The following is a 12,066-nucleotide window of genomic DNA, read 5'->3' on the forward strand; positions in this document are numbered from 1 at the left end:
AAATTCATCAATTATGTTGCATCAATAATTGTTAACAAAATGTTCCTCGTTTTATCATTACTGCAAGATCTAGTGCAACATGTTCAAATAATGAAATAGTTTTAAGTAGGAACTATAAAAAAAATAACACCATATATACTTGGAAAAATTTATTCGAATATTTCAAATGCAGTTCTCACGTATAATAAATTGTTTCAGTTTCAAATAAAATGCAAATTAATTGGTATAAAAGTATACACAATGAAAAAAACACTTATGTTTGAATTTATTAATTTTACGTTAACTTAAACTGAAGTTCTAATATTTGTAACTTATCATTTCTTACACCTTATAAATAACAAATATTCACAGTCGAGTTCACAGTTATAATATGATATTGTAGAAATGCCTGATAAAGACATATTTTACAACTAGGTTTTGTTCTAATGTTAACTCACTTTTCACTTCTGCTAGTTTCAAGAATTGTACAATCTTTGTCGGGCTTTGCAGCTAATAAATAAAGTAAATTTAAAGTTAGAATTTCGGTATAATTTAAATTGAAATTATAATGCAAAAATACTGAGAAAATGACTGCGATAATATGGCGTTGTTACGTATAAACAAGTAAACTTTCGAACTTACCTAAATCCGAGAAAAGTGTTGTGATGAATGACGACGCACATGCAATTAAAACTTCACTTCGAACTTCACATATTATTGGTCAATACTGTTATAGTTGACAAATTGACATAACGATTTAGTATAAATCTTAAATTGTCGAGTACGGAAAAATAAATATTTACATTCACCATGTGAGGAACAGCTGATCAGATTAGGTCCATCTGTGTCGGACTGCGCAAGCACATGCCTACTCTTTTTGGTATGGTCCTTACGATGAACGTCGTAGCTTCACGAAATTCATCTGAATTCACTTGAATTCATATTGAATTCGTGCATGTTCTAGTTAAGATTTTTAGAAATTCGAACGTTGTCTTCAAACTCTTTACATCTCTAACGAGCACTTACAGTAAATCATGAATTAGGAATAAAATTCCCGAATTTTGCGTTCCAGTAAACGGTTTCGGCGGATTTGGTGCGTAGTTCATTTTGATTTCTAGCGTTTGACGTTGAACTTTCGAGTGAAAGACCCCTCGTCTTATAGTACAAGTCTATTAGCTGGACATCTGGACGCTTGTTAAAGAGAAAAATTAGAACAACAAATGTAAATCATTTGTGAGAACACTTGTTCCTGGCAAACAAATTTCTGCCCACGTGAAAAAAGTTTGCATGGCTTAAGCATGGTAAGACACTTAGAAATATCTGGCTAAAGCATGGTTCACGGCTGAATGGCAGCATGGCGCAAGCCTTGCTCCTGACCGTTTCCCATGCTTAAGACACGCTAAACACAAATGCATATTCTTAAGGGCATGTAAGTGTCAGAGAATATCAGCCTGCGTTAAAAATGAAAATATCAGGTTTGCCAATAGCCGATACGTCTCTAAATGGTAAATTCGCTACCCGGGTGAACTGGTTTGCACACCAGGTAGGGTAGCACATATTCTATGAGAACTTTTCAAAAATTTAAATTGTTCAAACAGCAAAAATTACTAAAAATTATGAGCCGACGATCCGGGTGCACCAGATCAAGCACCAGGTATTCTACGAGAAATTTAAAAATTTAAATATTGTAAATAATGAAAACAATTCCAAATAATCAATGGAAGACTCGTGTGAACCAGGTCGCGCCCGAGGTATATTAGCACGTATTCTACGAAAACTTTTTCAAAATTTAGATTGTTTCAACAGCTAAAATTACTAAAAATTATGTGTCGACCATCCGGGTGATCCAGGTCGAACACAAGCTAGTTTAAAACATTTCTAGAAGAACTTTGAAAAAATTTTAATTTCGTCAATAATGAAAACAATTTCAAATGGTGATTCGACGACCTGGGAGCCCCAGATCGCCCCCCAGGTATCTTGGTAGGTATTCTACGAAAACTTTTTCATAATTTAGATTGTTTTAACAGCTAAAATTACTAAAAATTGTGATTCGACGATCCGAGGGCACCAGATCGAGCATCAGGTAGTATAATACGTATTCTACGAAAACTTTGAAAAAAATTTTAATTTTGTCAAGGATGAAAATAATTCGAAATGTCAGTCGACGACTCGAGTTCACCAAGTCGCGCCCCAGGTATCTGAGTATGTATTCTATCGAGAACTTTTTTAAAATTTAGATTGTTTCAACAGCCAAAATTAATGAAAATTGTGTGTCGACGATCCGGGTGCTCCAAATCGAACACAAGGTAGTTTAAACCGTTTTCAACGAAAACTTTCAAAAAATTAAAATTTTGTGAATAATGAAAACGATTCCAAATGGCGAGTCGGCAACCCGGGTAAACCAGATCACTCCACATGTAGTTTAGCACGTATGCTAGTAGAACTGTTTTAAAATTTAGATTATTCCAACAGTAAAAATTACTAAAAATTAGAGTCGACCTATGGCGCGATCTGTTTTACCCGGGCCGTCGACTAACCGTTCGGAACTGTTTTCATTATTCACGAAATTGAAATTTTTTAAAAGTTCTTGTAGAATATGTATTAAACTACCTGGTGCTCGACCCGGTGCACCCGGATCGTTGACTCGCCATTTCAAGTAATTTTGGCTATTGGTAATTTCCTTATGCATAATTTTCGTCTTACAAATGCTCTAATACATGTATTGGAATGCTGGATGATGACTTCACGATTTACAAGACTTACAATACATGTATTGCAATTTCGTCGTTTCAATGCCACGGTTGCAACTTTACCTTACGCTTGTATTGTAGAATTCTAGTAAATGTGTGGTAGAACTTCAAATATTTTTAACAGTATATATTAATTTGGAGGAACTTGTAAACTCAATTTGATAAATTATTTTCTACAAGGCTGATGACAATTTTTAATGTTTTTCTGCAATTGATTTTATATGAATAAAGATTAAGAAGATTTACATATGTCTCATAAAGAATCTTTTTGCAAGAAACATTTATCAAAACTTGCAGCCGAATAAGTATGTTTATAAAACGATGATGTTCAGTTGGTTCAAAATAAAACAAACAAGAGGGTGATGCTTATGTTTCAAGACAGCTTTGTCTCAAAAAGAGTTCTTATCAAATTAAAAAAACTTTCTTTAAATTTAGTAATTTGAAAGAAGCAAATTATTTATTTTAATCAAAGAAAGATTTTCTTAATCCACAATCAAATATTTCTTAAATTCAAAGAAACATTTGGTTGGGAGGAACGAAATATTTCTTTAATTTAAAGAAATTTTCCGCTTGAATAAACGAAATATTACTTTGAATCGAATAAAAAAAAATTAACAAACAATTTCTTTGAATCAAGCAAATTTTTCCCTGGCCGTATATCAATACTAGAATTTCTTTGATTTAAAGAAAGTCTCTTTGATTTAACAAAACTTTTTTCTGGGTGCAGAGTGTAGCCGTAATATAGTTGAGAGTTTTGGCGCAACAATAGCCTGCTTATATTTTTAGAAGTCACTTGCTTTTCTTTTTTGTCTTGCATATAACTTCATAAAGAACAAACTAAAACCAAGACAAAATTAGATCTTTTTGGTGGTGGGATTTTGGAAAAATTGTATGGTCTGTTGCTTGTGTGGAAGCGGAATATCCGATACTATTGTTTAAAACTTGTAACAAATCAAACATATAGGAAATTTATGTACTTAACGTTAATGTTTATTAATTTTACAATAAGGGATTGGAATAAAGTTATAAAGTCTCTACATGGTTATTATTAGATAAGTATTTTGATGTGTTGCATCATTCCGTAAAATATATCCACAAAAAGAACGCTTTCTCATAATTCCAAGGGATTTCAGAGGATTTTCTAATATTTAAAAGGATTTTAAAGGAATTTCAATGGTTTTTAAGAGATTTTTAAATATTCCAAGAAATTTTAGCGGATTCAAAGAATTTAAAGATATTTTTAAGAATTTAAAATATTATAGGATTTATTTAAAAATTTCGAGAAATTTTCAGAAGATTTTAACATTTTAAAGGGATTTAAAAAAATTAGAAATATTTCAGGGTATTTAAAACAGTAACTAAGCATTTTAGGAGCTTTACAAAATCTCAAAGGATGTCTGAGGATTTAAAATATTTCAGGGTATTTTAAAAGATACGAAGGTATTTTAAAAAGCTTTAAATATGTCTTGGAATTTGAGAGCCCTGGAAATATTTTAGGCTATTATAGAAAAATCCGAAAAAATTTCGGAAGCTTTCAAATATGTCTTTGAATTTAGAAGAACTGGAAATATTATAGGGTATTTTAAAAGATTGAATAAGGTTTAAGCAATTTCAATCAAAATCATTGTCAGGGAATTTATTCACAACAAATAAGCGATTTCAATAATTTGAAAAAATTTAATATTATAAGATATTCCAGCAAATTCTATTTATTTTAAGAGATTTCAAATGATTTTAAAGATATTATGGTATTTGAAGACATTCCATACAATTTTTCAGAAGCTAAAGAAGTTTGAAGGGATTTTAAAGGCTTGGAATTTTCAGAATATTACAAAAAATTTAATAGATTTTAGTGGGATTCAAAATATTGCAGCATATTTTAAAGGATTCCAAGGAATTTTTAGGAGCTTTAGAAAATTGCAAAATATTTTAAAAGATTTCAAAGGACGCTGCAAAAAGATTTTAGTGTATCTCAAATTATTCTAAGGAATTCTTAGGAGCTTTACAAAATTCTGAATGAGCCTAAAAGACATAAAAAGACTGTAAATAATTATTGGTATGCAAATATTTCAAAGGTATCAGAATATTTGAAAATATTCGAAAGCATTTTTAGGAGCCTTAAAAAATTTTAAGTGATTTCAAAGAATTGAAACTATTTTAGGGTATTTAAAAAAATTCTAAGGCATTTTCAGCAGTTAAAAGAAATACTAAGAGATTTTTAAGACTACATCCATAAAAGAATTTATTTAAGAAAATTGAGGAGCTTGAATTTGGAACGATTTTAAAGAATTTTAAAGATTTTAGGATACCTGAAAAGATTACAAAGAATTACAAAATCTTTCAAAGATTCCCGACTCAATACACGGATTGTTAAGGAATCTCAACAGGTTTTCCGTTTTTTTAAAATTAGATTTCCGAAGATTTTTATAATTTTAAAGGATTTTAAATACAAGATTTTAAATGTAAAAATTTAAAGAGATTCAAAACAATTAAAAAGATTTTAGAGTATATTGAATGTTTTAAAGGAATTTAAAACAGATCAAAAAAATTCTAAAGGATTCGGGTGGATTGAAAATATTGAGAATGGTTTCATGCAGTTTTCATCCTTCCTAGCCAAACGTGCCGGCAAATTCAAGTACTTTCAACAAGGCCGGATGTAGCTGCGTATTATAACTGGTTTTAATTGAATTTTTGCAGAGATTCTGAGTCAATCTTGCAATAGGGTTGTTTCCAAAATCAGATATGATTTTTACAATAAATATATCTTATAGTACATAAAATACTAATTATAAAAACGCCCATAGAATATTGTTTACATATTGTTTACTATTTTTAATTTAATGTTGAAATATGAATTTTTTATAACGATGTCGATTGGAGGCCTCCTTTAAGGTCAAAGGGGTCGGATCTTCCACCAATCACAGCTCACGTGTCACTGATTCTCAAATATCTTTTTCTGTGCCGATGTTTTGTTTTGGTTATGTGCACACCGAAAATAGAAGTCGAAAGAAATTGCTCTAAAAAATGTCAAAGGAGGGTTTCGTAAATATTAATAGAGAAAATCTACCGAAAATAGATATATGTATGGTATGTACAAAGAATTAATTGAAAAAAGTACTTAAATGTAGTAATGTTTACTGAACAATTCGTGAATATGTAAAATTTTTAAATGTGTGAATAATTGCACTTATTGTTTTTCTTCAACATAATACTGACCCCTAACCAAATATTACAAAAGGATAACTTTTTTTGTTACATAATCCTTAACAAATGAAGCTATCAAATAAAAATAGTCTGAGTTGACAGCAGACCATGGCCTAACGTTTTTATTATTAGTTTCACATCGTCACATTGATAGATAATTATGAGAACCTCTGAGTCACGTGACACCCACGTGATACCAGTTTGAATAAGTGTTTTACCACCTTCAATTTTTAATAATTTTTTTCTGTTGAACAACACGAAAGAAAAATAACTTATAACGCACCTTCGATTCAGATTAAAGTGATGTACTAGAAAATTATTTTATCTAAAATCGCGCAACAATTCTATTAAACTTAATCTTGTAACAGTATCTACTCATTGCTGAATATTTTTTAGTGCACAGAAAATCAATAAGTCTCTATTTTTTCTTATAAAATTAGGTGCAATGGAAAGATCTGGAGAAGCTGGACCATCCAGAGAGTCTGTGCAAACGGGACAAACTCAAACTAATCCCCCTGTTGGTGAGTAAATTCTAAATTTAAATAAGGGTTCATCGATGAATTATGCAGCAAATTTTTTGTGAGGCAGGATTTTTCCGAGAAGTTCAGGAATTTTCCTGGATTTCAAAGGCTTTCAATAAGGTACTTTAATGAATTTTTCAGATTAAAAGTACCAAGAATTAAAGGATTTGTATAATTTGAAAGATTTTTAGATTTTCAGGAGAATTGAACATGTTCAAAGAACTTCAGAAGACTGAAAATATTGTTGGAAATATCAAAAGGTTTCAAGCAAGTTCTGTGAATTTGAAAGGGTTTTGAAGAATTTGGAAAGGGGTTTCAAGGAATTTCAATTAATATATTCGTCCCCAAAAAATTCATATTTCCGTGGATTGGAATTATTGACGGTATTTTAATGGATTTCAAGGAATTTTCATGAAATTAAAAAATTAAATATATATCAGAATTCATTTAACATCGAGTGAATTCAAGGGATTTCATATTATTTTTATGACATTTCAAAGAATTTATTCGTAAGAATTCAGAAATTTAAGATTTTTTAAAAACATTTCCAGGAATTTTAAGAGATTTCAAAGGTTTGTAAACACTTTGAGGTAATTTAAAAATAGTCGAGGAATTTTCAAAAATTGCAAGGGGTTTCAGTAAATTAAAAATATTTTAGGGTATTTGAAAAAATTCCAAGGAAGTCTCAAGAGATTTAAACAAGTTTTAAGGAGTATAGTTCGATTTAATTTAACTTCACAAGATTTCAAGGTGCTTCATAATATTTTAATGTAAAAATTTCAAAATTTAAGTTTCTAGTGAATTATTTTTCTACTGAAAATATTGGGAAAAATTATATAAAATAGAGAACGGGGGTACAATTTATGTTGTGAATTGTTATGAGTTACAAGTTTTTGTATTCCCATGCAGAAATCCTGGATAATATAAAAAACTTAAAATTTTCGATAGTCCAATGATAGATATCCCTTGAAATCCCTCGAAATATTTAGAGATATCTAAAATCCATTTAGATCCTGGATTTTTGTATAAATGTGTCATTGAATGCCATTAAAACCCTTTAAAACTACAGCAATCCTCGACAATTTAAAAAAGCACCCTCAAATCTGATAAATTCTAATGATATTTCTGGAAATCCTTTAAAGTAATTGAAATTCTTTAAAATTCGTTAAGATTCTAGATATTCTTTAAAATGCCTTCTTAAAATTCTTCCAAATCATTTAAAATTACTGCAATCCTAGGAAATATTTAAAAAAGGAGAGTTTTAAAAATTCTAATGATATTTCTTGAAATACTTGAAGTTCTCTAAAACCAGTTGAGATCCTGGATATGCAGTATAAGTCTTTATTAAGAGCCTTTAAATTGCTTCGAAATTACGATTATCCTCAAAAATCTTATAAAATCCCATGAGATGCGTTTAATTTCCTCAAATATCTTTTGAAATACATAGAACTAAAATTCTTCAAAATATTTGTAAATATTTCGAGATATTTTGAAAAATGTTATCTCAAAATATTTTTTGAATTTAGAAATGAATAAGTTTCCTAAGATTTCATTAAAATTTGATAAAATTCCTTGTATTTTATTTAAATATTATAAAATCCCTTGTAATCCGGCCAAGGGGAATGAAATATAATGATATTCATTGAAAATTTTGATTTCTGTTCAAACTTCTTTGGAATCCTTCGAAATACTAAATCTTCAAACCTTTCAAATCCTTGAATTATTTAAAATACATTTTTTTTAAATATCACTAAAATATTATTAAATCTTATAAAATTTTAAAAATCTCCTCTAAAATCCTCTAAGATTACTACCATCCACGAAAATTATTTTCAACCTAGTGAAAATGTGTTTAAATTCCTTAAATATCCTTGGAAATCTGGGAAATATTCTGAAAATCTTTGAAATTTTCCTAAATATTTCAATATCTTTCAATTTTTTTTTAATTTAAAGATTCTTATGTTTCATTTTTTTAAATCTGTAAATACCCTGAAATATTGTTTATTTCATTGAATCTTTAAATTCCTTTGAAGACTCTCGAATTTATGTAAATAATTTGTAACAAATCCTTTAAAATCTTGGAAAATTTAATTGAATACCTTATTGAAAGCCCTGATTATCCTTTAGAATTATTGAAAAATTCGGAAATCTCATAAAATCCCATGAAACTAATTGTCATTCTTAAGAAATCCTTTTAAATAGATAAAGATATGAAGCCTTTATGAAATTATTAAAATCATTTATTATTAAAATCATGTATTATAGGAATAATAACCCTTATCGTTGGTCCCTTATCTATTCTTACTATCACATATTTTTCAAATGCATATAAAATTCATAAATTTATATTATTTTCTGACAAAATTAGTTGCAGCAACACGAAGACGTTCAGCATTTATGCTTGCTCCAGGAACCGTAGTGACAATGCGAGTTCCAGGTGGCCATAATTATACTGGAACTGTACTACGCGGTAATCTCCCTACGTTTACACGAAACCCAAGAATATCACCCTGGGAAAATCTGGAATTTTATATACTCACGCCTAAGCCTGATCAAGAATGTTTCGTTGGACGTCGTATCGTAGACACTAATCCCAATGCCCCACAGGATCCTAATTTTATAAAATTGAAATGTACTATAACAACTACAGACAACAATGTTTACAAAGCAAAAGATTCTTATTATGAATTTGGTCCTTATGTCCCGAAACTTTATGTTCGACTTCCAGGTATTAATGTTTTTTTTGATTATGTTCTAAGAATATCTCAGAAGCATCTTCACTGGAGAAAAAGATCTTTGTAATTCAAGCAAAAAGATTTGGTTTGAATGAATATTTTTGATTCCACACACCTTCTATTGGTTTGATTCAAATAAATGATTTCATGGAGCCAAAGAATAATTTTGTTTAAACGTCTTATAAAGATACGTCAATTTCGTGGAAAAATAATTTTTTGCTAGAAAGTCATATTTTGTTTCTAAAATTCAAATTTTTTAGAGAAAATTGATCTTTTGGCTTGAAGGATCAATAATTTAAATAAAAATAATTTCTTTCTTGAATAAAAATTCTTTATTTTTTGGAAATCTGAAATACTGCTTTGTTTCCATAATAAAATATTCTTTGTTAAATTATTATAAGATTGAAATCCTGGTATTTTTATATTAATGATAAAGAAAAATAAAAAATTATTCAAAGAAAAATTAGGGTCACTGCCTCTTAGCTGCCAACACGAAATGAAAATAGAGAGATGAGACTGTTAACCACAGTTTGTCGAGAAAAGCATGGAGGCACCGACAAAATCCATTGAATAATGCAAACTTCTTAGATATTAGCAACAAAAAATTTTAATATAAAAAATAATGTAGACCGACGACAAAAGTTGCGTGGTTATGCTCGACTCAACGAGTTTCAGAATATCCAGCGCGTCTGACCGCGGTTACCGATCGGATAGGTGACCGTTTATGATTCTCGTTTTAGTCATCTTCACTGCGTTTAACTACTTGTTGAGTGGTAGGTTGGACGTCCAGGATAATTGTGGGGGGGGGGCACTTGATTCTATCGAATGTGCGCACATTCAAACTCGTCTGCTAATGATCGGCTGTGCTCAAGAGTTTGGTTTTTTGCAGTTTTCCACTCCCTTGGACAAAAGTTCAAATGAATGCGAGTGCTTCTAATAAAAATCCGGCTGCAAACGGCTTGGCATATCGTGTACTTTGGGTTAGTTCATAGAATTAATGCATTTCGATTTTCTGTGATATCAGGAGAGCGAAGATTTAGATATATTAAAACTTCAAACTATGTACATCGATAGAAATACAAAATTAATAAATTTGAAAATTATGTAATATTGTCAAATAAAAACATAATTGTCTATAACTATTGTTTTTTATTATTCCGATGTATTTTTTTTTATGAATGGACATGCATTTTCATCCATAAAATTTGCATCCTTTCAATTCAGCTAAGAAAACAAGTATCCTTTGGAATTTTTTTCTTTCATTTTTTAATAAAACCATTTTTTTTTAATATTTGTCTTTTGTCCCATATGAGATGAAAATTCATGCAAAACTGCACAAATTCAAAACAGAATAGTTGAGTCTCTGAACAAAAAATAAAGTTTATTTTCAATCACGAAAAGTGAATCTTCCACGAAACAGTTATATTTCTATTTAAAGAAAGATCAGTATTTCACCAATAATAAAATTGTTAACTTGTTCATTTAAAAAACCATTATTTAAAAAAAAATGAACAAATTTTCAAGTTAGTTTAATCTAAGTGAAGCAGACAAGTTTTTAATAAAATAGTGGGTTCCTGAAACAAAGTGATGAATTTTCAATAAACAAGATTAATTTTATACTCAAATATACGAATTTTTTGCAATGAAAATGACTTTTCTACCAAATAATCTAATTTTCTACTGATGAAGAAAGAGTTTTAAACTAAGAATATAACAGCTACATTTTCAGAAAAAAAATCGATGCTTAACAACAATGGAATCAAATTTGCAACAAAAAGTACACAATTCTCTTGGAAAAACAGATTTTTTTTAACAAAATCCTATATGGGGTTTTTTTGAGGAGGCTCTTTCAGAATTTGCGACTTATTTTTTAAATTAATTTTCGGTATTCTTTCTGCATTTGAATAATCATATTACCGCCAGAAATCGCCGTCCGAATGTCTGATGTTTTCAAAACCCTGGTTTTGAATGTTGTTCCTCTCTTAGTTGTTCCAAAATGGCGACTCTTGTGACATTACGTGATGTTAAGCTTCATTATTTTTTTCTCAAAAAGTATAAACTTAACAAAGAAATGTTATGGTGTAAAAATTGCTTAAAATTCCTCAAAAGAATACATACGGATTTTTATCAGACGGCTTTGGGCCAATTTTGAATCGGTTCCTTGAATATAAAATTTTTTATAACATTTGAAAGAGCACTCTCAAAACCCTCCTGTTTAAGAATTTGGTCAAAAATAAATTTATTTTTCCAAGAGAATTGTGTACTTGAAAATATGCGCACAAAAACTTGCACTTGCGCATTAATGGGTCAAAATAGTTCTACTTCAAACTTTTGAGTTAAATGAAAAATGTAATAATTAATATTTCAACAAAAAAGTATTTTAATTTCAATTCAAAAAACGTTTCATTCAACCAAAAAAGACGAATTTTCTACAAAATACTTTGATGTTTAACCAAAAAAGATTAATTTTCATACAATCAGTAACATTTTTAACCAAAGGGACGAGTTTTCAATAAAATAAATAAATTTTCAAACACAAAAGACATTTTTTATCTATTTATTTGGTTTCATAGTTGTTATTATTGCAAAATACCACTTTTCATCTGAATTTGGATTGAAATGTTAAAAACAGTAATTGCAGACCATTGAACTTGTGGGGATTATACTTAGTGATTATTTATTTATGTTCTATCCAAATATTCTTTCAATTGATTTAAATTATTCATAAGTTGGGTAATAATTTTTTAAAAACCTTATGGTAGAAATCTAATTCGTATGGTTTGAAATTTGACATTATCTCGTGGCAAATTCATCTTTTAGGGTGATAATTTAACTACTTGGTTCAAAGTTAATCTTTTTTTTTTATTGAAGATTCTC

This window comes from Belonocnema kinseyi, chromosome 3 (assembly GCF_010883055.1).
Source record: "Belonocnema kinseyi isolate 2016_QV_RU_SX_M_011 chromosome 3, B_treatae_v1, whole genome shotgun sequence".
Classification (NCBI taxonomy): Eukaryota; Metazoa; Arthropoda; class Insecta; order Hymenoptera; family Cynipidae; genus Belonocnema; species Belonocnema kinseyi.